The sequence below is a fragment of the Sorex araneus genome, chromosome 2 (assembly GCF_027595985.1).
Source record: "Sorex araneus isolate mSorAra2 chromosome 2, mSorAra2.pri, whole genome shotgun sequence".
NCBI lineage: Eukaryota > Metazoa > Chordata > Mammalia > Eulipotyphla > Soricidae > Sorex > Sorex araneus.
In genome coordinates, this window is record NC_073303.1 from 295,411,166 (window position 1) to 295,438,556 (window position 27,391).

The 27,391-nt window shown below is 40.4% G+C and overlaps 1 pseudogene; it reads right to left on the reverse strand.

The window, feature by feature from the left end:
* Positions 1-484: 484 nt before the first annotated feature.
* LOC101549076 (60S ribosomal protein L26-like) lies at positions 485-27,391 on the reverse strand (annotated as a pseudogene).

Genomic DNA, 27,391 nt, shown 5'->3' on the forward strand with positions numbered 1-27,391 from the left:
GAGCTCCATATGCGCTCATGCTGAACCTTTTAGGTCTTAGAATAGGACACGCTCTCTTTCCTCTCAAACACGCTACTCCTCCTATTTGGAATGCTCTTTCTTTTGCTACTACAGCGCCAGACCCACCTATCAGTTGCTCACATCTTTCTGTGTGTCCCTTAGGGCTCTGTTTAGCTGCGTTTCTCAGGGAAGTTCCTTCTCCTGCCTTTAGACTTGTTGGGAAAAATTGTCAGGATGATGTGTAGTCTCTGACAATTATTGACATGAAAACCGCAACACTGAAAATTCTGTTACATAATGGCATTTCCTTAACCAATTGGACATTTATTTTATATAAATGGTGATTTTTTTTTTGAGTCAGGAACAAACCCCATATTTATTCATCAAATCCACAAGAAGCACAAAAGGTCTATTTCCAGAGCTACGGGTCAGAAACGAAATAGGGAAGAAAGAAGCACAACGTTTCAGAGAGGCTGGGAAAGGTTCACGGACACAGGAGGCCTCTCCCCAGCCTTGTCACTCCCTGCATTTCCCCAATCAGTTCCTCCTTGTAGTGCCTTTCTCTTCCAACTTGTCGAGGTTTGGCTTTGCGTTCACGAATTTTTTCCTGATCTTTGTCCAGTTTTTGCCTGGTGATGATCATCTTGCCTGGACAGTGGTACCACTGCTCTTCTCCCGGGGCACCTGCTCGATGGAGGTGACATATTTCATTCTGTACACTTGGACCACCTTTCCGATTTGCTGACCTCTGTAGTGCCCTTGAGCCACCTGGACCTCGCTGTCCTTGCGGGTGGGCGTGGAGAGGATGTTGTATTTCTACCGAGGTCCCTGGGACCACCACATGATCTTCTGGCTCACATATGAGGGGGTCATTCAAGTGGAGTTTGCAGTTCTTGGCTGCCTTCCGAGGTGATGAATGACTTGGACTGCTTGGTGACCATTCGGCTGGCTGCTGGCTCCCAAATAGTATATTTTTTATATCAGGTGAAAGATATTTGCACATTCTATTCTTTTCTTTTCCAAAATACCGTATTCAGTGTCTGAATTACACAAATTCCTTTGTTTCCCCTTTTCTCTTCTTCACTATTGATCTTCTTGATCTGGCTCTTCATAATATTAGGATTGACTCTTTTTTATTTTTTAAAGAAAATGAGTTGAAAATGTCATGCGTTTGGAAAAACCTAGAAACTGTGAAATCACTTCTATTTTTTTTAAATAATTTATCTTAAAATAAAGTCCTGTACAAATTCTGATATTGCTCACTGGTTTCAAGGCTCATTAAAAAATCCCTCATTTTATTTATTTATGTATTTTTTTTGCAGGGGTGTGTTTGGGCTACACCTGGTGGTGTTCAGGAATTATTCTGGCTCTATGCTTAGAGATCACTCCTGGCAGGATTGGGAGAACCATATGGGATTCTGGGAATTGAACATGAGTCAGCAATGTGCAAGGTAAATGCTTATCTGTTGTACTATTACTCTGGTATCTCTGTGCTCATTTTGTAATGAAAAAACAGAGTGATTTACATCTAAGTCTCAAGTGTTATCTGTGAGAAAATCAGAGCTATAAATTAACCTTGTTCCTTAACTCCCTCTGTATACTCTAAATTTTCTGCAATTAAGCAGAAACAATACCTTATTGCATTTTATTATTTTGTATCACTGTATCACTGTCATCCCGTTGTTCACCCATTTACTCGATCGGGTACCAGTAACATCTCTATTACACTCAGCCCTGAGATGTTAGCAGCCTCTCCTTACTTGTCTTTCCCAATGATTGGAGGCTCTTTCAGGGTCAGGGGGATGAGACCTATCGTTATTGTTTTTGGCATATCGAATACGCCACAGGTAGCTTGCCAGGCTCTGCCTGTGTGGGCGGGAGACTCTCGTAGCTTGCCGGGCTTTCCAAGAGGTATGCATATATCTTTTACTGTATTTGGGATATGAATACACCACAGGGAGCTTGCCAGGCTCTCCCGTGTGGGCAATAGACTCTTGGTAGCATGTCAGGTTTTCCAAGAGGGAAAACTAGGCTATTAGATATCAAAATATCATTTTGTAATAATAAAAAAATAAGATATAAAAATGAAAATAAGGACAACTCAGTGTTCTTCTAATTTAATTCCAATCAGCAAAATTCAAGAAGCAATGATGGTTAAAATGGACAAGTATTCAGAGGTAGTTTGCTCTGCCTTTAAGCCATCCAGACCTCAGAAGATTCCGCTTTGGTTGGCTACTCTGAAAGTTTCCTCAACTTTTATCTTCCTTCCGGTTTCCCCTAGTTCCCTTTTCACTTGTTCTCTTTTTCTTTTTCAATCTGACAATTCTCACATTCAATTCCTCTAGTATTTACACTTCTTTCAAAGGATAATCCATCCTTCTTTCTATATCTTCATTTCAGTTTTTTTTTTTCATTTTGTTTTCCACCCAGTTACTCCTGAATTTTTCTTCCTCTTCTATGAGGAAGAAGAAAGCATTTAACACTGAAATTTGAAGCTTGGGGACAGAGAATGGGTACAGTGGACCTTGCATGCTGCCAACACCAGTTCAATCCCCAGTCCAAGTATAGTTTTCTGGGTACCTCTGGAAATGATCCGTAAGCACAGTCAGAAGCAAACCCTGAGCACAGCTGGATGTGGCCTTCAAACATGACAAAGAATAACAAGAGAAAATCAATGCTATCCAGGGATTCCCCATTTCTGCAGAGTCTTAAATTTTTTCCTAAGTAGAAGGATTTTACAGGCATCAAAGTAGAATTTTAGGGAATGGGGATCAAGCTCAAGTTGTAGAGCACAGACTTACCATGTGTGAGATCCTGAGTTTGATCCCACACACTACATGTACCCCCCCCGCCCCCCCACCCCCCTGCACAACACAACCCAGAGTGCCCCCCGCACAAACAACACAACCCAGAGTGCCCTGGTGACCCTTAGGGAGGGAAATAAAATTTCAGTGTTTTAAAATATGTACCAATTAATATATTAGAGAAATTAGACATTTGGGATTTCTTTTTTTAGACTTTGGGTCAGTATCCTTTTATAGGCCTATAATTTTCTATCATGTTCTGTGCAATTAATGCTATTTTGTTCTCCCTCAAAGATCTGAAACTAGCAGGTTGTGGCTCTTGTCTACCAATTTCCAATATGTTTCCCAGAATTATGTGTATCTTTGTGAGGAATACAAATTTTATGTTTCAACAAATAGAACAGGTAGTGCTTATGCAGTCCTTGTATGAGATTTCTGAGCAAAGATTGTGCCAGCTATTTTTTTTAATATTATAGTGAAAGAGCAAAGGTTCTGCCATTGAACCCATCAGATGAATAAGTGTTGTTATTGAACTTTCTCACAGTTGACAGTTTCTGTCTAAAGAGGGGCCAGAGAAGGGTTTGTAATGTCCCTCCACTCTGAAACAAATATCCTGAGCTTAAAATGCATTGTGTCTGTCCCATAGAAAGATGGGGTCTAGATCTGTTTGGATATTTGATTAAATCACTGTACCACTGTCATCCTGTTGCTCATCAATTTGCTTGAGCAGGCACCAGTAACGTCTCCATTATGAGACTTGTTGTTACTGTTTTTAGAATATTGAATATGCCACGGGTAGCTTGCCAGGCTCTGCAGTGCAGGTGAAATACTCTCAGTAGCTTGCTGGGCTCTCCGAGAGGGAAGAAGGAATCAAACCTGGGTCAGCCGCGTGCAAGGCAGACGCCCTACCCACTGTGCTATCGCTCCAGTCCCATTTGATTAAATACAAAATCCATATTATAGGGTCAAGTTATATTTCATTATAAAACTATTATTTTATTATAGTTTTAGCTGATATTTTGTATTGTGAATCTTCCATATGTTTGTTGTCTATGTTGTTATATGTATGCATATGTATTATATGATTCAAATATATAAGCATGTATATTTGACAAATTTCTATGTACTTTTGCCTTTCAACTACCCACCACACCACCTGACCTCCCTAACCCCCACCACACACACACACACACACACACACTCATGTGCATGCATATGCTTTTTGTGTTACATCTGCTCAAGCTGACACCTGGCTCTCTTGCCCAGGGGTCATCAGACGTACCAAAGATTAAACTCTGGTAGGTTATATGCATGGTTATGTGCATGCACCTATTGTACTATCCTTCTGGCCCTAGTTTTGTTATTATACGGAAAAATTTAAAAATTGCATGTCTTAGAATCTTTCAATCATTAGCGTTAAAAATATGGTTTTTATTCATTCTTCTTTTCCATTTCCAACATTAGAATGAGAGGAGAGAAAGAAGAGAGCAAGCAAGTGAGAGAGAGAGACAGAGTCAAGTGTTTTCTTCAGTTAATAAATTAATAAGATTTAACTTGTTATTGAGTTAGCAATCAATCTCTGAAAGCATTTAATTTGAAAGTTGCAACAATATTCCATTTACTTATTTCAGTAAAAAAATGTGGTGGGTGAAGGGACAGAGCCAGGAATTGAAGACAGGGCGTCTGGCATGGATTTTCAAACATGCTCTAGTTTGGAAGGCAAAAATGGAAAGGGGTCTTGGCTGTCAAGGTGGTAACTCCCTTAACTGTAAATCCCCTTACCCAGGTCTGGAAAGCTGCCAGAACTGTCTTCCTTTCTCCTAGCAACCACCAGGAGGACTTACCTCTGCCACTAGGACAGCAGACCTGAAGATACACTATGTATTATGCTGAAATTTGCCTGCCTGGCAACTTCCATATATAACAAAATTTGGTCTGCCTTTGGACTCACAGAGACCAAAGACCAAGTTTATGAGAAAACTTTTACAATCTAGAGACACCTAATCGCATTTGAGATATCTCCTTCCTGATAATCATCATGAAGTCTTGTGTCCATTGGTCTTCCCTGCTGTGCTGAGCCTCACCTGCAGTGAGTCTGTTTTGGGTCTCCTGGGCCCCTTCCAGATGTTTTCTGTCTGTTCTCTTCTCTAGGGACTGGGAAATTGAACACAGAATCTCGTGTGAGCTCCAAAGGGGGCAGAATTAGAGAAAAGTGATCTTTTTCACCCATTTTCTTTTCTTTTTTTTTCATGCATTACATGTTTTATTTATTTAATTTTTTATCTGGACTTTATTGATCTAATAAAATTACATTAAGAATTGAAATGAATGATACATTATTGTGCTCATGTTTCCCCCATACAAAGTTCGAGAACCCATCCCTTCACCAGTGCCCATCCTCTACCACCAGTAAACCCAGCATCTCTCCCACCCTCCCCAGTCCTGTCTTCCCCCCCACACACTGCCACTATGGCAGGGTATTCCCTTTTTTTCTCTCTCTCTGATTAGGTGTTGTGGTTTGCAATAAAGGTGTTGAGTGGCCATTGTGTTCAGTCTCTAGTATACATTAGGCACGCATCACCCTTCCCCCGCATGACTTCCGACCACATTTTACTTGGTGTTCCTTTCTCTGAGTTTCCCAGAATGAGAGACCAGCCTCCAAGCCATGGAGTCAACCTCCTCGTACTTATTTCTACTATTCTTGTTCACCAATTTTCTTAAGCTGAAGTTCCCTTTGCTTCTTTCCACTTTCTCAGCCGCAGCCTCTGGGTCTCAGGAACTCTAGATTTGGTGTCTTGGGCACTTTAGTTCCAGTCTATCTGCATGTGGAAGTTGGTATACTTGTTATTTTTGAGAGCACCTTGCCAAGTTTCTTACTTTGCAGGTTGGCATGAGTTCATCAGGGATCACATATTTGCTTCCATTGCTCTTTTTCCTAGTTGGAAAGCCCAGCCTTTTGATAGCAACCACAGCAGTTTCCAACCTTGGTTTGTGGGCCAAGGTTTTGGCTTGTTAGACTGGTACTCAGGTCTGGCTAGTTGTAAGCCATCCTGGGGGGTGTCTGGGGAAGGCAGGGCAGGGCAGGGCATGGGCACAGGAAAGGTGAGGCAAGCAGACTTAGGTGGGGCTGGGTTGGATGCGAAGCGGACTTGTTTCTCTGGAAGAGTTGGGCTGGGTGAGGGCAGAACTGGTGGGAAGCAGCAGTGCCAGCTAGCAGGGACATGGGGGAAGTGGACTTGAGTGAGTCATAGTCAACCAGCTAGGAGACACATAGACAGGCCCTGTGTCCTCTCTCAGAGGCTGACCCTGGAGACAGTGCCACCCGTCAAGAAGTCAAGAACCGGCTTGGACCCCATACAGCTGGCTTTGTCTCAGACTTGAATGATAAAAGCAAACTCATGAGGAATTGCCTAGTCCTGTGTTCATTATAAGATGAAGATGATGTAGATCAGTGAGTTAAATAACTTGTTCACTGCATTTTCAAGTTGCTCAGATGGGTTTTTACCCCGAGTGGTCTGAGGTCTGTGTTTCTGGGATGCAATACCCACCCCCTAGCCTCAGTACTCCTTGAACCCGTTCTGCCTGCTTCTATGGTCTGTAATGTCCAGCAGCAGCTCTCAGGGCTGGGGATAACCACTTTCAGACCTTTCCTCATCGGTATAGAAATGACATCTAGGAAACCTATGCACGGTTCACTACTGAGAGAAGTCCCCTCGTCCCCTCCTCTGCCCCCCTCCCCCCATACTTTGCTAGCCCTGTTGAAGCAGCCAGCAAACATTCAGAGAGCAAGAGAAAATTTCTGCCAGAAATGGTTTTATTGCCAGTTTTGCTATCACCATCTCTGTTGACAGGAAAAAAAAAGTCAAGCATGAGTTTCCCCCAAGTCTCTTGAAAACATTATCACTAATTATTCATGTAGACGGAGTTTATTTACTTAAAATATTTTTTCCCTTCATGTAGACCTAAGAAAAATTAATTGCTCTGCTCTTTTCTCTGTGAGTTTCAATATCTTGACATGCCAAGGCCTGAGAAAATGTAACCCACAGAATGAGTAATACTCTAGCAAAGCACTGGCATTTCAATTGCCCAAGGTTGTGGAAATGCATTATAAGAGTCAACCCCTTAGAAAGATAAAAAGGAAAGAAGGAAGGAAAATAAAAGAAAAAGACAAAAAAAGAGAAAGTCATTCAGCAATCTTCTACTGAAAAATAATATTCCTTCCTTCTTTAAGGATTTTAAATTTCTTTCCATCAACACTACATAATATTATAGTTATTATCTGCATGGATTTATACAATATATCAACAGGGCTCAATGATCCTTGGGAGGTTGTGTAAGAAGGCAGCCTTTTCTCTCAGTTTTTTCTTTTTATTTAAAAGCACTGTAGCATTGTCGTCCCGTTGTTTATAGATTTGCTCGAGCGAGCACCAGTAATGTCTCCATTGTGAGACTTGTTGTTACTGTTTTTGGCGTATCAAATATGCCACAGGTAGCTTTCCAAGCTCTGCCATGTGGACAGAATACTCTTGGTAGCTTGCTCGGTTCTCTGAGAGGGACGGAGAATCGAACCTGGGTCGGCTGCGTGCAAGGCAAATGCTCTAGCCTGCTGTGGGCTGCTCAAGTCATCTATCATTATAGAGCTTCAGATGTCTAACAATGATTTAATATTTGTAGATACTGCAAAATGATAACCAGAATCAATCCAGTTAACATCCAATCCCGTACAGTTATAAGTTTTATGTGTATGATAGAGACTTTTAAGATATATCCTTTTAGCAACTGTACTTGCCATACTGTCCCCATGACCTATTTATCATATAGCTAGAAGTTCATGCCTTTGATTTCTTTAACCATTTTGACTATCTCTCCCTAATTCTGTAAACTACCAATCTGTTCATAGTTTCTTACAAGCTTTGATTTTTGTTGCTGATGTTTTAGATTCTACATGTAATTGAGGTCATGTAGTATTTAGACATGGACTGGAGTGATATTTATCTGGACTGGAGTGATAGAACAGTGGATAGGGTGTTTGCCTTGCATGCAGCTGACCCGGATTCGATTCTTCCATCCCTCTTGGACAGCCCAGCAAGCTACTGAGAGTATCTTGCCTGCACAGCAGTGCCTGGCAAGCTACCTGTGGCATATTCAGTATGCCAAAAACAGTAACAAAAAGTCTTACAATGAAGATGTTACTGGTGCCTGCTCAAGCAAATTGATGAACAACGGGACAACAGTGCTACCGTGCATTTTCAGGGTTAGGTATTGACCACACCTGGAAGTTCTCAGGGGACCATGTGGGATGTTGGGATCAAATCAGGGTCAACCTCATGTAAGGCAACTGTCTCACCTCCTGTATTCTCTCCCTATTTCTCTTTATCTGACTTAGTTACCCATTAAAATGCCCTCAAAGTCCATCAGTATTAATGCAAATTTCTCTTGCACATGGCTGAATAATATTGTATTGTATGTATAAAGTTGTATTTGTATAGGAATATGTCCTATTCTATAAATTTTATATAGATAAATCATATAGCCCACTGTATGTACTCATCTAATTTAACTTTTTTTTTTTGGTTGGGATACAACCAGTAATGCTTACTCCTGGCTCTGTGCTCATAGATTACTCCTGGTGAATCTGGCTCTGGATCTGTATGGGGTGCTGGGATACCCCCCTACATGACTGTGTAATCATCAAGTACTATCTTTACGGTCCCTCTACTATAACTTCTGCATTCATTCATCTGTTAAGGATACTAAGATATTTTTCAAGTATTGACTAGTGTAAATAATGTTACATGCAGTATTTCCATATTTATTATCACAACATTTGTGTATGGGGTGTGTGCATGCGAACGTGCGTGTGTGTATGTGTGTGTGTGTGTGTGTGTGTGTGAATCAAAAGTAGAGAAATGTCTTCTTATTGAAAATAGAGATATAGAACTGCCAGAAAAACTGGTGAGGAGCAGGAAAAGAAATAAACGAGCCTTATTATATTTTTTATAGATTCAAATACTTTGTGGTTTAGGGACAAAGTACATTGTTTCAAGGAAAGCATCTAAAGTTTGGAAGCACTCTATGGGCCAGATAGGATGTACCTAATACATGTCAATTTTACTTTTCTCCCTTCCAATAACATACTCAGATGTACCACAGAGTTGCCATTTCCATGTCAACTAAAGCATATTGGTGCTGTCATATAAAAGGTGGAACTTCGTGACCGTTCTTCATTTTCAAGTTTGGTTTCAATTGCATTGCTAGGAGTTGTCCTGCATATTTATCTAAATGTGGTTCTTCTAGCTGACATAGCTTCCCTAATATTCTCTAAGCTCTGCGTGTCCCTGGGTAAAACCTAATCTCTTCCCTTTGTGTTTTCTTTCTGCCTAAGTGAAACCCGAGAATGCCAAGATTGCTCCAGGGCACACCTATGCACTGTGGCAGAGAGCAGACCATGAAGCAGGCTGATTTTGCCACACAGATGGTGGGGACTGGGAGGCCTCAAGGAGACAACAAAGTGGAATGAGGGAAAAAAACAAGTGTATGTGGTTGTGGAAGGAAACCCGGGGTAATGAAACACCTTAGATGGGATAGTTAGCAGATGGTGCTTAATTCCTCTACAGGCTAAAATTTAACTAGAAAGCCAAATACCACGGGGAAGATTTTGAGACTGTCTGCATGTGTCAAACACACACACACACACACACACACACACACACACACACACACACACACACCCTTTCCTCACCATCTCTCAAATGCATGCTCTTTCTTAAGTGTCACCTTTTCCACATTTTCTCTCATAGGTAATTCCTCTTCCTTGACTCATGATAGAAAATGAAAGATTAGGAGACACCAGTCAGTTAACTGCTTGCAGTATTAGAGCCTGTCATCAAAGGCAGATTGCCTCTTGGATGTGGATATTTTGATCTATTTTGGCTTTGAGGCCACACCTTGCAGTGCTCAGGGCTTATTCCTGGTTCTGCACTCAGGGATTACTCCTGGTGGTGCCTGGGAGATCTTATCTGGTGCCAGGAAACAAACCCAGGTCTGTCTGCTGCATGCAAGGCGAGGCCCTAAGGCCACGAACTATCTCTTCAGGCCCATTTGTGGCTTATTTTTCACAGATTTAAACTGCTTTCTTTTTTCCCTTCAGACCTAGTGTGGGCGTTCTAATTTTTACATCACATTCTAAATAAGAACTGAATGTGAAATATAGCAAGTCGACATTTTAGGTGCCAGGACAGTAGGAAAAACAAGGGGCCTGGATTTGGGAATTTTGAAATGCAAATATTTTGTTAGGACTTTTTTGGGTGTCTATGCAATTGGACTTGAAGTGACTTGGATTAGAATTAGAATTAGCCTGAATCCTTTAATATTTCTGCATTTTACTTCCTGTTTGGACTGGAGCAATACCACAGCAGCTTTGCATGCGGCTGACCCGGGTTTGATTCCTCTGCCCCTCTCAGAGAGCCCAACAAGCTACTGAGAGTATCCCGCCCACACGGCAGAGCCTGGCAAACTACCCGTGGTGTATTCTATGTGCCAAAAACAGTAACAAGTCTCATAATACAGACGTTACTGGTGCCCGATCGAGTAAATTGATGAACAATGGGACAACAGAGCTACAGTGCTACTTCCTATCTATGGCCCAGATATGCCCCAATCATTTTATTTTTCAAAAGTAGCATTAGAATTAGGAAGTTGCCAACTATTTGCTTTCTTTTAACTATTTCTTAGCCTATTCTGGACTGGACTCAGTGTATTTATCTACAAAACGGAATGACTTTTAAATTATTTTGATAAATGGGTTGTAGCCAAGAAATGCAAGGAGTTTATTTCAAACTTTAAACTAGTGTCTGAATAATCTTTAACTCTAAGAATTATATTTTTAAAACTAAGAGTCACCCCAGTGGTGTTTGGGGATCATCTCATGATGCTTCTTAACCTGGTGATACTCAGGAACCATCAAGCTATACTTGGTGGTGCTAGGGGTTTATGTGGTGCTGGGGAATCTATTTCAGGGCCTAGTCTAGTATATTCTAGGCACGTGAGTTATTTCCCAAGTACAATTTTATTTTATTTTATTTTATTTCTTTATTATTATTATTTGCTTTTTGGGTCACATCAGGCGATTCACAGGGATCACTCCTGCACTCAGGAATTACCCCTGAAAGTGCTCAGAGGACCATATGGGACACTGGGAATCGAACCCAGGTCATTCTCATGCAAGGCAAATGCCCTACCCGCTGTGCTATCGCTCCAGCTCCCTAAGTATGATTTTATTACAATAAGAGTTTCACTAACATCAATCCACTTGAAATAAAAATGACATTATGTGACTATCACATTAGAAAAGACAAAAACATTGCTCATGTGCAGCATTTGTATGAATGTTGGGTTTTCTTCAAGTTATATTATCAATAGAGTTCAAAACAGAATGATCTTAACTTTAGATGATGTGATTTTTTTTATTTCCTCCAGAAATTTGCTTTTGAAGATTAGAAATATAAGATATATTTATGCCTGTTAATCTCAGCTTTATTTGTCAGTAAAAAGTAGGTGGCAAGATACACACAGACACACACGTGCGCACAATATAAGAAAAGAAATCTTAAAAATAAAATCTTGCCTCTTGCTGACACATGGATGAAACTAGAAGGCATCATGCTAAGCAAAATCAATAAAAGGAAGATTAGTAAGTATTGAATTATCCCACACATAAAGAATCAAAGCAAAGAAATAGACAATGTCCAAAAAGACTGCATCCCTGAGGTTATCAAGGGAGGGAGGTAGATTAGAAGAGTCCATTGGTCCATGGCAGAGGACTGTTGACAGTTTGGTGGTGGGGGTATGTAGTGGGAACATTATACTTCTAAAGCTTACACATATTCACAATCTTGTAAAAACAAGTTCAATAAAAAATGAATTATAAAATAAATTACCATTAGTAAAATTTATTTAAATAAAATGCACTTCATTCTTGAGTGGAATAGACTCAGTGGCTATTCAAAAAGAGGTTGCAACTGTATATTTTTTTTGATGTCAATAAGTATCTTGAGTATAATGGTAAATGAAAAGTAAGTCATAGAATTATTACCATTTAAAATTTTTTTTAATTTATAAGTTAGTTCACAATATTTGATTACATTTAATATTCAAACACCAATCCCACCACCATTACACCTTTCCACCATCAAATTCGAGATGTTTCCATCTCAAGCCCCAATCCCTGTCCCAAAACACAAATAAAAGAATATATTTTGTATTGTCTGTTATGAAGAACTGCTGAACATGCTACAGAAAAGTGTTCATATAGGAAACAGTGTGAATATTGTCCTATTTTGGCAGGAGCCGTTAAGACATTCTATAAGATATCACTAACATGTTGTTAAAGTTTGGGTGATGTGAGCTTTGGTATATATGTCTGAAAATATGTGTATATGATGAATATATATATTTCCCTCATATATATGTTTCCCTCTTTGACTGGTTATCTACCATCTGAACCCCATCCAATATGGTGTGGTAATTATGGAGAATGGGTAGGGAGTGTCTTATGATGCTTTTGCTTTTGCAGCCGCGCGGTCCAGGAATATGTTCATTCATGTATGACACTCGGCCCAAGTGTGTGGGGAGTGGTCACTTCAAGTCCAATAAGCATGGTGGTGGTTGGGTCCCTTGGGGCTGGGAGGGCTCTTACCCGCCCCCTCTGGGGCGGACCCAGTGAAACGGCCTGATTTGGAGTCCAATGACATGGCTATGGGGGTCTCATGTTATGCTCCCTTCCGGGAGAAGCAGCCATGTGATCTGGATGGTGGCCAATGACAAGGTGATCTGGGGCCTGCCAGAGGTGGCTTATGGGTGTGACTCCTGGGTCACCAGAGACTGGAGGAAACGGGCAGATGATCTCCGCTCCCAGGTCCCATTGAGCCCAGAGTCCAAGGTTACAAAATTTCTCATTACCTGGGTTCCATGGGACTTCACTCATGCATAAGGCTCAGTCCCAGGATGTGGAAAGCAGCCTGGAGCATGGCAGTGGTTGGGTTGTGGAGGTCATAGAATTATATGTTAAATAATATTCCACTTGGATGGATATACTTATATGCACTCTAGATCTACACTTTTAAGCATCAAGAATGTGTGTATCCCTAAGGACAGTAGAGATAATGGCCAGGAGGATCACACCACGGTTGGAAGCTGGCCCCATGTGCTGGAACAAAAGGTAGTTGGAACAAAGAAGGAAACACTAAGTTAAATGATGATTGGAGGGATCGCCCAGGATGGGAGATGTGTGCTGAAAGTAAACCAGGGACCAAACACGATGATCTCTTAGCATCTGTATAGCAAATCACAATGCCCAAAACTAGAAAGAGAGTAAGAAGGATTGTACCTGCCATAGAAGCAAGGAGTGGGGTGGGGGTGACAGGTGTGACACGGGGAACAATGGTGGTAGAAAAAGTGAACTGGTGGAGGGATGGGTGCTTGAGCATAGTTTGACTAAAATGCAATCATGCAAGTTTGTAACTGTATCTCACAGTGATACAATACAACTTCCTTTAAAAAAGAAGAATGTGTGTATGTATACGTGTGTGTATGTGTATTTATATTGGGGTCATCCTGACTCTGCACTCAGGAATCACTCCTAGTGGTGCTCAGGAGACCATATGGGATGCTGGGGATTGAACCCGGTTGGCTGTGTGCAAGGCAAATGCCCAACCTGCTGTATTATCACTCCAGCCCCAAACATCAAGAATGTATTTTTTATGATAATTTTGGAAAAGAGTTATTGGGGAAGGATTTTCACTTTCATTTTACTCATTTTTTAACTTGTTTAAAACATTTTTTTCCATGGTGTTATGTTTTTACAATCTGTCAAGCAATAAAGGAGAAAAAGAAACCCAGGGGACACTCGAATGAAAGAGATTCTGAATTTGAGTGCTTCGACTAATTTCTCTCATTTGTAATATGACCATTGAATTGGATACACTCAACTTCTGATCAGCTAAGTAGGTACATGGGCCAAGGCTATTTACAATGGACTAAATAAAAGTAAAAGATAAACAAGCATGAGATAAGCAGTATGAAGATATGATATAAATTGGTGGGGACTTGCCATAAATAACACTAATCTGTGTAATGAAACAATAAAAGACAGACACCCAATGAGCTTGTGAATTGAATATCATGTGAGAATAAGGTCGTTGAATGTTAGGGTAAGTGATAGGGGCACAGCGGGAGGATGATAGGCGCTGAATTCAATGCTGTGGGAAGTATGATTTCTCCCCAACCTCTTTTCTTACTGCAAGACCTAGTGGTGGGCATTAGAGACTTTCAGTCTACTGTGCCTTTATTTTGGAGTGGGACCTAGATGCTATCATGTAAAAATATCCCTGCTAATGCATATTAAGATGTGACATGCCTCCTTCTTATTTATTTATTTATTTAGTTTGTATGCCTTTATATCATTAACCCAAGAGGGGGGAAAAAAAAGGAACGATATCCCCATGTGTAACTAAAAACCTCCTGGTGGGATTTGTTTAGTGTGAGAGAGTGATTAGTAATTTTTAGTGATTAGTAATTTTCTCCCTCAGGTGGTTTTCCTGCATTCCTGTAGAGATCGTGTACACAACAGGACTGCCAAGGGAGAAGAAAAGACTCAGGCAGAAAATACCATGCTTCAGAAAACAGTACGTTTGTGTGCGTGCGCTTGTGTGTGTGTGTGTGCGTGTTAAGGAACTATTTTGGTTACTTTGACAAATAAAGTGCCTGGATTTGGAGTCATGGCTCTCATGTCTTATATAATCTGCAAGATGTTCCATTAGCAATCATTTTATACAGGAGAATTCTATCTGTGCGCCCTTCAACTCACAACCTCATCTCCTTAATTCCCTATCCCCTATGGGGACATAGGTTTTGGAAAGCAAGCCAGTTCTAAAGATCTTAGACCTTGAAAGCCTCAGAGCTTTGTTTTCAGCGCTCTTAGGGCGCTCGCCATGGAAATCATAGCATTGAGGCAAGAGGAGTTGAATATTTTCAATTAACAAAAAGAAAGATTGACCACAGAAGTCTTACATGAGAGCTCCGTAACAAAGGGCTAGTTTTTTTTTTTTTTTTTTTTTTAGCATCTCTAGATCTTCCCAATCCATTTACCAAAGAAGTGGGTATTCACAGGACAGAGACATACCTCCACAGCTGGGTCACAGGCAATAATGTGCAGTTGTTTTTCTTCTTGCCACTCCCTGGGGATTAAAGTCATTTAGCAGAAATATTAAGCTTCCTGTGTGGCCTCCGGAGTCTCCAATTGGAAGCTTTCATAGTTTTATTTTTGCATATCTGTGGGCACACACTGGCTCCAGTGACCTCACTAATAACTGTTAGCTTCTCAGCATGTTTCAAGCTGAACCCAAGCGAGTGATACACTGTGTTTGGCCTACTCCTTAGTTTTTAAGACCAAAGTTGGTTCTTAGAGAAAAAAATGAAATGTCTTTAAGTTGATAGCTGATGCACTTACATTGGAAAAACTGAATACTTTTTGCCCCTTTTCCCATTTTTATTTATACTGATAAATAAAATCCTTTTCTGGACCAGAGCGATAGTTCAGCGGGTAGGGTGTTTGCTTTGCACGCAGCTAACCTGGGATCAATCCCCACCCAGCATCCCATATGGTCGCCCCAAGCACCGCCAGGAGTAATTCCTGAGTGCAGAGCCAGGAATAACCCCTGAACATTGATGGGTGTGACCCAAAAAAGCAAAAGCAAAAAAAAAAAAAACCCCAAAAAACAAAATCCTTTTCTGATCAATCTTATCCAGTGGGTGGACGTTAGTTATGTCGTCTGCTACCATCATCATATCAATCATTCTTTAACTTAAAAAATTTTAGTGCCATAATTTACAAAGCTGTAAATGTAAAGATTCAGGCATACATTGCTCTGATTTCAAATCCACCACCAGTGCAGTGTCCCTATATAACGGGCAAAAGTTTCCCTCCTGGGCTCAGCCTACCTCTTTAGCAAACTCATTTAAAATCTTTATTATTGTAGTTGGATCACATGTTTATGATAGTGTTTGCTATTATGGTTTTGATGTGTACAGTTAGACCTCTATACTGCTTGAGTGTCCAAGATCCCTGACTAATGGCCCCCTGTTACCACCAGCCCACTTCTTCTTTCCTTCCCCCTTTATGCCCTCTCCTCGGGACTCTTATTCTTTCCTTTCTTTTATCTTACTAGTCTCTGTATAGCATAGGCAAATGAGGGCATATGGTATCTGTCCTTCTCCCTCTGACTTATTTTGCATAGCATTTTCTCATGAGTTGTCTTATTCAGTCATTATGTCAGTTCCTTGAAGGCCAGGTGGCTGTTGGTTGATTTTCTCCTGTTTTAGGTACAAGGATGTGGAATTGTCTCGTAAGTCATACAGAAAGATTCAGGGACAAGAAGAAAATCTAGACGTTCTGATTCTTCCCTTTTCCTCTTTCTAAATCACTTCACCAAAGACTAATTTTGGATCTAGATCTCCGCCTGCCTTGAACTCTGATTTTGGTTTATAGAGTGAGGTCACCTTAGATGGTTACCAGTGATGGCTTTCAAATAGAGCAACCAGTCATTCTATAAGCTCAGAGGAATGATCTAAGAAAATAAGACTTCTCCCCCTCTTAAAAAAATTGTTCTGTGACAGTACAGGGAGGTGTTCTGACAAGCTTGAAGCATCACCTTGTGAGGTCCTTCCCAGAGATGCTTAGGTTACCTGTTACACGCAAGGGGTGAACTCCACCCCACAGGCTCCAGCCCTCTCCTTGGGTACAAACACAACTGGCGCCCTTTAATTTTCTGAATCTGACTGTGAATGGCAATCTCATATTGCCTGACCTAATCCACCTGGGACAACAGGAAATATTTGAAGGTACAACATGTTAAACATGTTAAATGAACCAAAAATAAGTGTGAGTTAAACTGACTGATGGAGGATTTCTGCTGTCCTGGCTGAAAACCTTGGCTGGGTTGAAAGTCATCTCATGTTCATCTCATGTCTTCTTGCATTCTCAATGTTACCTCAGCTTGACCCCAATTGGAAGTTGTTATACAGTGTAGAGAGAAGAAAGGGATCTGGAGGTGGGGCTAGTGGCTCAGAACAAAAGTTGGAACTAGGTAGTACTGTAGCATTGTTGTCCTGTTGTTCACCATTGATTTACTCCAAGGGCACCAGCAACGTCTCCATTGTAAGACTTGTTGTTACTGTTTTTGGCATATTGAATACTCCATGGGTAACTTGCCAGGTTCTGCCATGCAGGTGGGATACTCTCAGTAGCTTGCTGGGCTCTGTGAGAGGGACAGAGGAATTGAACCCGGGTCAGCTGTGTGCAGGCAAACATCCTACCCGCTGTGCTATCACTCTAGTCCATGTTACCTAGTTCCAGTTGGACTGGACTGGAACTAGGTAACATTAAAAAATTCCTGAAAAGAAAGGAATGGCTTTCTTCCAGACTGTGAGTGACTGCAATGTTAGAAAGGTAATTTCATTTGTCTGTATAGTTATCAAGTCTTATATGGTTCTGAGGACAATGGTAGTTGCTCAACAAGTACTCCATTGATGGAATGATAACAAACTGGGGTGGACCTGTAGTAACATCCCCTGTCATTTCCTCTACCGAGCTCATCCACAGTTAAAATTATATTCATCGTGATACCCTCAAGTTCCCTCTGGGTAGTGGCAAACTGAATGATTTCATTTCTTCTTGTAGCAACTAGTATTCCTTTGTGTGTGTACACATCACAGTTTCTTGCTGAGTGAAGGCAGACAGAAAGAGCAAGACAGATACAGAATGATCTCTCTCATATGTGGGATATAAAGAAGCCTAATGTCATAATATCAGAGATGACAGAACCTGAGAACTGGTCTACAGAATTGAGCTTACCAAGGTTGGAGGTGGCTGGGAAGAGAGCCCGAGACAATGGTGGAAGGAAGCGGGCATGGGCGGGGATTGTGGTGTTGAAACATTATATTCATGAAACCCTATCACGAATAGTATTGTAACACATGGTGTTTCAAGATGAAAAGAAGGAAAGAAAGCAAAAAGAATTTCCTCAAAGTTTAAATGACATATATGATGCTTGAAAAAATAAACTAAAAATGCTGGCACTTAGAAAACGAGTACAGGGTTTCAGATGCCTGCCTTGTATGTCTCTCTCTTGTTTGATCCCTGGTACTACATATGGTTCCTTGAGCACTGCCAGAAGTCACACCTGGGAACAGAGCCAGGAGTGAACTCCTGAGAGCCGTTAGGTTTGATTCCCTTCTGACAAAATTGCTGATGCTGCTGATGGTGTTCCTAGTCTTGCCACTTCTGATTTTCCCCCCCTTTCTTTGCTCATTCCACCACTTTTTTTGGGGGGAGGGTATAGTGGTCCACATGCAGCGATGCCTGGTGGCTAGTCCTGGCTTAGTGCTGGGGGTTTATTTCCCACCATGCCCGAGGTATAGTGAGTGCAGTGCTGGGAATCAAACCTGGGCTTCCTGAATACACTGAGCTAGCTCCCCATCACTGTCACAACCCCTCCCTACTTCTCACCTGACTTTGAGGACCAGCCCTGGTCTTTTACTTTTGTTGCTTATACAAAGTTGTTGGCAGTTTCAAAAGTTCTCAGCTTTATACTTAGTTATAATAAAATCCCAAGTTGTTCTGGAAAAATAAGGCTCTTCTATAAAGCTATATATGAGATGGTGATTTGTATAACTGTGTAATAACTGTAAGACTCCACAGGCCTATGATGGCTTAACCAAATTTTAATCTATAAACCCTGATTAAAGAAGTAAGAAGTTAAGTTTGAGGTAATTGACAGAAAAATAAAAAAAAATAAAATAGCGCTGTAGCACTGTTGTCCCATTGTTCATCGATTTGCTCGAGTGGGCACCAGTAATGTCTCCATTGTGAAACTTGTTGTTACTGTTTTTGGCATATCGAATATGCCATGGGTAGCCTGCCAGCCTCTGCTGTGTGAGTGGGATACTCTTGGGAGCTTGCTGGGCTCTTCAAGAGGGATGGAGGAATCAAACCTGGGCTCGCCACGTGCAAGGCAAACGACCTACCCGCTGTGCTATTGCTCCAGTCCAATAAATAAATAAATAAATAATAAAGAAATTTGTTTTGTAATAATTTGGAGACATTTAATTTACAGAAATATGTGTGTGCAGGGGATAATTGCAAAGATTCTTAATGCAACATTATTTGTGATTATGAAAAACAGGTTGAGATTGTTTTGGCCCTAAGACCTTTAATCATTCGCTTTACCGGATAAAACTGCGTGGGTGGTCATGCGAGAGCACCAGCTATCCTGAGGGAAATTTCGGAGGGAACCAGCTACTAGATGGTTCAATTAGTCTTTTGCTGGAGTAATAGCACAGGGGTAGGGCATTTGCCTTGCATGAGGCTGACCCAGGTTTGATTCCTCCGCCCCTCTCAGAGAGCTCAGCAAGATACCTAGAGTATCTCGCCCACGTGGCAGAGCCTGACAAGCTACCCGTGGCGTATTTGATATGCCAAAAATAGTAACAACAAGTCTCACAATGGAGACGTTACTGGTGCCTGCTCGAGCAAATCAATGAGCAATGGGATGACAGTGATAAAGTGATACAGTGATGAAAAACAGAAGTTATCCTATGTCCATTAATAGGGATGTTTGTCAATGAATTAAAACATGTCCATACAATGGAATATTATTCATCAAGTAAAAGAAATCATTCAAGTTGCTCAATATGTAAGGGACTGAAAATTGGCATTTTTAAAGCAGTGTATCCATACTGTTAAATAAGCCTATATATTAACACGTATGTATGCAAATATATATGGAAGATATGGAAGAATATCCACAAATACTTGTATATTTGTATGTTTTTTAAGATTTATAAGATTTATAAGATTTTGGCCCACACTTGGCATTGCTCAGGGGCTACTCCTGGCAGTGCGGGACCATGTAGTGCCAGGGATTATACTGGGGACTCATGCATTCAAAGCATGAGTTCCAATTCATTGAGTCTAGTTCTCTGGCCACTGTATGTTCTAATTTCTTCTACTTACCTATGTTTTCAAATTTGTATGTACATGCATAAAATCTGAAAGAATATATGTCAAATAGAAGTGGATACTCATGATAAAAGGAAATGGAATAAGATGATTATATAATTGACTGATTATAGCTCTGATATTTATTCTTTTGTTTTATTTTGCCATTGTGGATCATGAGTCTTATAGAAAGACAAAATAAAATACTGATACATTAACTCCACAGTTTCAATTCTTTGTGTCAACTCCCCTTTTCTACACAATGGCATGTTTCTGTGTGCATGTTTCTGTGAAAATTAAAATCAATGGAAAACTACTAATAAATCTAAGGCTGTAGATTAGTGTCAGAGTTCATGCATTTATTTTGTTTCCCATAATCGCTGCTTGTAGATAATCATGTACAGTTAAGAGTGGAGCAAACATATTTATTTATTTAATGTAGGAGTACACTATTTATTCAACCTATTGATTAAGCTGATAGAGTGAGACACAAGGGGGCTAGAACGATAGTACAGTGGGTAGGGAGTTTGCCTTCCATGCAGCTAATCTGGGTTCAATTTCCAGGATCCCATATGGTCCGCCACGCACTGGCAGGAGTAATTCCTGAGTGCAAAGCCAGGGTAACCCCTGTGCATTACTGGGTGTGACCCAAAAAGAAAAAAAAAGAATTAAGCATGAATCCACATTACTTTAAAAATTTATTTTTAAATTAAGTGTCCATGAGATAGATCATTATAAAGCTGTTCGTAATTGAGTTTCAGTCATACATTGATCCAGTACCCATCCCTACATTTCTCACCACAAATGTCCTCTTTTTCCTTACTACCATCCCCCAACACCCAACTCCCCACCCCCAGCCTCCCTCTATGGGAGACACTTTTCGTCGTGCTCTCTCTCCTTTTTCTTTTGTGCATAATAGTTTGTAATACAGGTGCCAAGAGGTCATGGTGTTTATTTAGGGCATTCGATATTTTTATTAGGATGGTAAGGCTGGAGTAGCTTTTCAATTAGGTGGCAGCTTTGGGGTATGGATTTGATTGCCAAGGCTTCCAGAAGTACAGGGAAGTGGGGGAAGGTAGCCCATCCTGACCCCGAGAAAGCCTGGAGATTTCAGTTACGAAAACCGCATATCTGAATTTTCAGCAGATTATATCTTGGTGAAGTCTGTCCTGAGATGGTGGAGACAGGCCAGGGGTACGATGGCGATTTTTGATTGTGAGAGCAAGTGGCTGCCGGGGGCTCTGCTTGGGTGGGCGCCAGGTTGACCTGCCCCCATCCACACAAGTCTGTTCAGCCTTGTGTGGGCCCAAGATTAAATGCGGCTTTTGATTTCTTTTCAGAATGATTGAAGCAAGGCTGGTAGTAGAGCATGGTGGTGCTGGAGTTAGTTCATGGGGGTTGACTGCCAGTGCTTCCAGGAATATTCGGAAGTGGGGATAGGTAGTCCATCTCAACTCCAAGAAAGCCTGGAGATTTCAGACACAAAACCCACATATGCTAATTTTCATCAGATTATATCTTGGTGAGGTCCATCCTGAGACAGCACAGTCAGGTTAGAAGTCTGGTGACGATTTTGGATTGTGGAAGCAAGCTGCGGCCAGGGTCTCTGCTTGGATGGCCTCCAGGCTGACCCACTCACCTCCAATTTACCCTGGTCTGTTCAGCCACGTGTGTGGGTCTGGAATAATTGAGGATTTTGATTACTTTTGAGATTTATTTATGGGTCTCTGAAATAAGACCAGTAAATGAGCTTCTATAGCTGAGCCAGAGGTGGTTTGTGGGTATGTCTCCCACATACCTAACTTTTGGCCATTGAATATCTTGGTAAACTTGGTCCCAAGTTCTTGGGTCTGGCCAAAGGCAGAGCAGAAATTTTTGGCTATCATGAAGTCTGAAGGCACCATCAGATTGTGGATGCACTCACCCCACAGGTACAGGTTGACCTGCTGGTGTCACCATACCCCCTCAAGCAAAGATATTTAAAAGCATGAGTAATGAATAATTCCCAAGGGTTTTATGTTAGAATTCAGATGACTTCTTTTTCAGATTCAAAGGGCAAAATGGAAAGATGTGGGTTGATGTTTTTCCTTTCAGTGTCTGTGCTCTCCTGTCTTAAATGACTAAGATTTTTAAAGTAGATTCAAGTATTAATGTAACAAATTTGGTACAGTTTGCCACTTATTTAGTCTTACAAAAATCTTAGTTTTACCTAAGTAACATAATAGTAAGTCATTTCAATAGGCTTTTGTGAAGATTATATGAGATAGCACTTGTGAATGTGCTAAAAAGCAAAGCAGATGATTGTTTTCTTCTTTCTGATTCGTGTTTTAAGCATTTTTTTCAAGAATGTGTTTTGGGTTTTGCTGTTCTCAATTAAATTAAATCTTCAGCAGAACTCTGGATTTTGGAATATCTGTGGGTATAATACCTCATTTTCTGTTGACTCTTCTCCCTTACTCCCTTCTTCTTTTTTTGGGGGGGGTCACACCTGGCGATGCTCAGGTGTTACCCCTGGCTTTGCACTCAGGCATTACTCCTGGCAGTGCTCAGGGGACCATATGGGATTCTGGGAATCGAACCCGGGTTGGCCGCATGCAAGGCAAATGTCCTACCCGCTATGCTATCACTCCAGCCTCTCCCTTACTCCCTTCTTTCATTTCCATCCTCTCTTCAACCACTTCCTCTTATCTTTTTGATTTCCTCCTTATTTTTGTTGCCATTTGTTGCCACCCATGTTCCCCCATCAAATTCCCTACCTTCTTGCCTTCTACTTCACTTAAGACTATTGGGGTGAAGAAATAAACACAAAATGTAGAAAGTGAATAAAACCAACTCTTTTTTTTCACTCATGTGTCACATGAGCCTAAAACTTTATTGTGCCTAAAACAATAAAGTTCTCTTAGCTTTCCAAGCTCTGTTTTGTCATAGCTCCATGTCTTGGCACATGTGACTAAACTCAATTAAATTCCACTTGTGTTCCTGGTCTTGGAGGCATTTTCCCTGGAGGGTCATGTCACTGAATATGTAAAGTCAGATGATCCAGAATTCACTGTACCCATAATGCTTCATGTTTCCCAGACCCAAATACTAACATCACTAATATTCTTTGTTCACTAACAATCCCACCATCCCAATAAACTATGAACTTTCACATGCATGGTAGCACTGTAGCACTGTTGTCCTATTGTTCATCAATTTGCTAGAACAGGCACCAGTAATGACTCTATTGTGAGACTTGTTACTGTTTTTGACATATCAAATATGCCATGGGTAGCTTGCCAGGCTCTACCATGTGGGCGGGATACTCTTGGTAGCTTGTCGGGCTCTCCGACAGGGATGGAGGAATCAAACCTGGGTCAGCCGCGTGCAAGGCAAGCGCCCTACCCGCTGTGCTATGTATTTCGTTTATTTTTGAATTCTTGGCATTGAAAGCTCAGAGTTTGGTACTTTAGTAGGTGATTGTTGAATGGACTTGCAATTTGATGTGTTTGTTTTCAAAATAGCTGCGAGAGCCTATCTTGTTTTCCTCTGACCAGATTCCTTTCTGGGACCTTTGCCTTATTCTTAAGCTAACACTGTCGTCCTCAGTCTTGAGTAGCTCAAAGAAGAGAGGAAAGAAATGCCAATACTAACTGTGCCTGTTTGATTAGAATGCATTTGCAAACCTCCTTACTATGGGAGTTAAGGATCCTAATAAACTTTTTAGTCTTTTACTGCTCCATAAACCTGATACAACAATCTATCTTTATCTTTTTTGCCCTTGTTCCTGCTAGATTCTCAACTTTCAGGGTTGTTTTTTTCTTATTCCTTGGTTTGGGAAAACTTTATTGTGCCTAAAACAATACTCCAGTTCAAATAATGGTTCTTAGTTTCTGAAGTTATTGAATGAATTTATTGTCAGCAATTTCATGAATGGTTTCCAGAGATAGCATTTCCCCCTTCATGTCAGAGAGCATAGGAACTACGTTTATATTGCTTATATCTATATTCTATGAAGCCAGCACATGACTGAATACATTAAAAGTTCTCAATTATTATTCTGTAAATTAAGGGGAGAAATAATCTGAAAAATTACCATCCAGTTGAATATAACAAAGTAAATGTAGTGTACTACTTGAGGATATCTCAATTACTAGGTTTAGACATAAAAATGGTAGAAACAACTCCATTTGTTTAGATACCTATATGACCTACTGAATTTTTATGAGATTAGTAAATGACTGGTTGTATATGTCTAGATATTCTAAAAGCATAAACAATGGCCTCTGGTTAGTCAAAGCTTCTGTTTTGAATGCAGAAAATGTTGAGGCAAGTATGATTACAGGTGGGGCTGGGCATAGTACAGTGGGTAGGCTCATGCCTTGCATGAGGCCAACATGAGTTCTATTCCCAGGATCCCATATGGTCTTCTGAGCAGTGCCAGGAGTAACTCCTGAGTGCAGAACCAGAAGTAACCCCTGAGCATTGAGAGGTATGAAAACAAACAAAAACAAAAGCAAACAAAGACCAAACAAGGTACCTAGTGAAATTTGAATTTCAGGCAAATTGTAAAGTATTTATTGTATAAGTTTGCTCCAAGTAAGGCTCCCAATATTATGTGGGATGTACTTATACTATGAAATAAAATTCATGGTTTATATTATATTCAAGTGCATTTTTATCCATTAAATACAGCAACTCTCTTCCTATGGCATGTTTTCTTGAGATAATATTAAACAGACCCCAAATTTTCAAACTGATTCAATATTTATTTTTCTTTTTGATTTTTGGGCCACACTCCTTGCTGCTCAAGGGATACTCTGAACTCTGCACTCAGGAATCACTCCTGGTGGTACTCAGGGGACCAAACGGGATGCCAGGGATCAAACCTGGGTTTGCCATGTGCAAACCAGAATCCGACCTCTGTACTATCACTCTGACCCCAAATTGATTCAATATTCTAGATAAAGAAAGAAAATCTTGATAATATTAAAAAACTTGACTGTTGAATGATTTCTGGTACAAAAGACAGAAACCATGGAATAAAAGATTGTTAATATCTACTTCATTAAAAAAACCCCACATTGTCATAAGAGAAATGGCTTGAAGGGCAGGAACCCAAGCTGGAATTCCATTTTTGATTTCTGGCACATTATTCCTCCTTGAGCTCCTGAGGGCGTGGTCCCAAACAAACAAGCCAACAAACAAATAAAAAAAACTTTCCCTGGACAAGACATAGGTCAATTAAAAAAATGACAACTAAGCGAAATCATTTGCTAGAAATGTAGACAAATTGTTATTCTACCACATATCCAACGAGTATATATAAAGAGTAAAATAAAGGTAATTTATCCAATTGAAAACTTCACATTAAAAAACATTCACAGGGTGGGGGGAAGGGGGGAGGTATATCGTGATTCTTGGTGGTGGAATATGTGCACTGGTGAAGGGATGGGTGTTTGAGCATTGTATAACTGAGACTTTAACCTGAAAGCTTTGTAACTTTCCACATGGTGAATCAATAAAAGAATTAATAAAATAAAAAAAAGACTTACCAAAATATAGATAAAATAAAAAAAAACATTCACAGAAGGTAAAACATATATGATTCTGAATAAATGGAAAAAATCGGTGCCAACCTTACTCATGGGAATAAAACCACAAACTCAGTCTGGATAAGCTGGGCTTTTCCCCCTCCACCTAATAGATAGGCACAAATTAAGAAATTTGGGGCTGGAACGATAGTACAGCAGGTAGTGTTTGCCTTGCACGAGGCTGACCCAGGTTTGATTCCCAGCATCCCATATGGTCCCCTGAGCACCACCAGAGGTAATTCCTGAGTGCAGAGCCAGGAGTCACCTCTGTGCATTGTCGGCTGTGATCCAAAAAGCCAAAAAAAATTAAGAAATTTGACAATAAACTATGTTGCTAAAACTGTAAATTATAGACATTGAATTTCTACATGATGCTGAAAAAAGTTGATATTGGAAGATCTATTATGGGGCTCTCTGTCAAAGCTTCAGATGTATTGACCCAGCAATTCTACTTCCAGGAATTTCTACCACAGCAAAATCAAAATGATTAGGTATCGATTACTAATCGTAGCATTAATGTAATGAAAAAATTTAAATGTTCATTAAGAACAAACTAAATAAATTGTGGTACATCCATATGATGTACCAACATGTAACTACAGAAATAATTTATGAACTAATATAAAGATTATAAATCATAATAAAACTCATTGTATATCGTATTTCACTCTTGAGGGTAAAATAAAACAAGGGGATAGATACTTCTATTAACTTCTATTTTCCTTTAAAAAGTATCACTGATTAGGGGTGGAGAGAGAGGTTAGGGTACTTACCTTGAACATGGCTGAACCACGTTCAATCCTCAGCATCCCATGAGGTCCCCAAATCCCTGCTAGGAGTGATTCCTGAGCACATAGCTGCCACGAGAAAACCATGAGCAATGGCAGGAGTGGTCAAAAATTCCCGCAAAATTAAATAAATAAAAATGAAATATCACTTATTTAGTAAGAAATCCATAACGGTGGTTATCTACAAGGCCGCTGTAGTAGTTGAAGACTAGGAAAGAAAAAGAGTCAGTTTAAGGGTGCAAACATTTTTTATAACATAGTCAAGTGTTTTCTGGTGAAAACATTTAAAAGTGTTATAAATTTGTAATGAAAATAAATGTATTATTTTTATCCTGATAGCGATAGCACAGCAGGTAGGGCGTTTGCCTTGCATGCAGCCGACCCAGGTTCGATTCCTCCATCCCTCTCAGAGAGCCCGGCAAGCTACTGAGAGTATCCCGCCCACATGGCAGAGCCTGGCAAGCTCCCTGTGGCGTATTCGATATGCAAAAACAGTAATAACAAGTCTCACAATGGAGACGTTCCTGGTGCCCACTTGAGTAAATCGATGAACAGTGGGAAGACAGTGATACAGTGCTAATGATTATCCAAACCAGGAGGCCTTAAGTTTTGATTATGGTTACAATAATTTTGTTTTCTAGTGGTGCTAAGGAGCAAAACCCAGGGCCTCAAAGAAGAATGATGATAAATTTCATTTAAAATTTTTTAAAATTTCATTTTATTAAATCACCATGAGTTACAATATTATCCATAATTGGGCTTTTTACATACAATGTTCAGGTTCCCTTTCCTAAACCCCCACCTTGCCTCAGCCCCAGACTACTAGCTCGACAGGCACCTTTTAAGTTTGGTTATTAAAGTCTGGGTCTCATGATTTCAGTGTTTTTGACTCTGTGGTTTGAATATTTAGTTCTATCATTTCTTAACACCACCAAAATACCTGAATCCTCTTAAAACTTGCTTCTCATCTATCTCTCCCCGCTTCCCCTTCACTCTATTTCTTTCAGTCCCCTCCCTATACTCTGGGACCAAGTGTGATCTAGACATCCTCCCTTTAAATCACTGCATTCCTCATCCAGTTACTCTAAATACTACATATAAATGATATCATCCTATGTTTGTCCTTCTTCTGACTTACTTCATTTAATATGTCTTCCAGCTTACATCCAT